The sequence below is a fragment of the Egretta garzetta genome, unplaced genomic scaffold (assembly GCF_000687185.1).
Source record: "Egretta garzetta isolate BGI_Z169 unplaced genomic scaffold, ASM68718v1 scaffold571, whole genome shotgun sequence".
Lineage (NCBI taxonomy): Eukaryota > Metazoa > Chordata > Aves > Pelecaniformes > Ardeidae > Egretta > Egretta garzetta.
In genome coordinates this window covers 107,643-108,346 of record NW_009258622.1, presented here as the reverse complement: position 1 = coordinate 108,346, position 704 = coordinate 107,643, and positions in this window count along the sequence as shown.

Genomic DNA, 704 nt, shown 5'->3' with positions numbered 1-704 from the left:
GCGGGAGCCCCCTTGCTCAGCCCGGCCCCGGCTCCCAGCCCCAGCCGAGGGTGCAAAGAGAGGGGGCTGAGGCCTGGAAAGCCATGGGATGGACACGGAGCAAGGAGCAACCCCTGCCTGGCGGGGAACAAGCCCATCTTGGCACCCCAGGGTTTGGCTGTGCCTTGGGCTGGGCTTGGCAACCCCAAAGCGGGGAGAGAAGCAGCAGCACCGGGATCCCCCGAGAGCTGATGGGAGGAAAGGGAGCAGGGCTGGGCTTGGGTCCCCGGAGGGGCTGCGCTGGAGCTGGTGGTGGAGCAGGACGAAGGCGCTGGGCTCGGCAGTGGGAGCGCGGCTCCCTGGGAACGCCCCAGGCGCCCGCGGGGGAGAGGCGGTGGTGGCGGAGCCCTTCCCACCTTGGCACCCGGCAGCTCTGGCACCGCCCCCGGGCTGCTCCGCTGCAGTCCTGGCACCACCACGCAGGACTCTGCCCAGGCAGGCGTGGAAGCACCAGGGGAGGCTGCGGAGGAGCTGCCCCCCTGCTCTGCCCCCCCGCAGAGCTCCGCTTGCCGCCAGGCTCTGTGCTGCACAGCGACGATGGGGAAATCGGGGGGCAGGCAAAGGCTGAGCAGGGCAACCGGCCCCGGGCTCCGACGGCCCGGTTTGCGCCGCGCTGGGGCTGTCGGGAGGCCGGGGCGCGTTGCCTGGCGGGCCCCGTGCAAGGA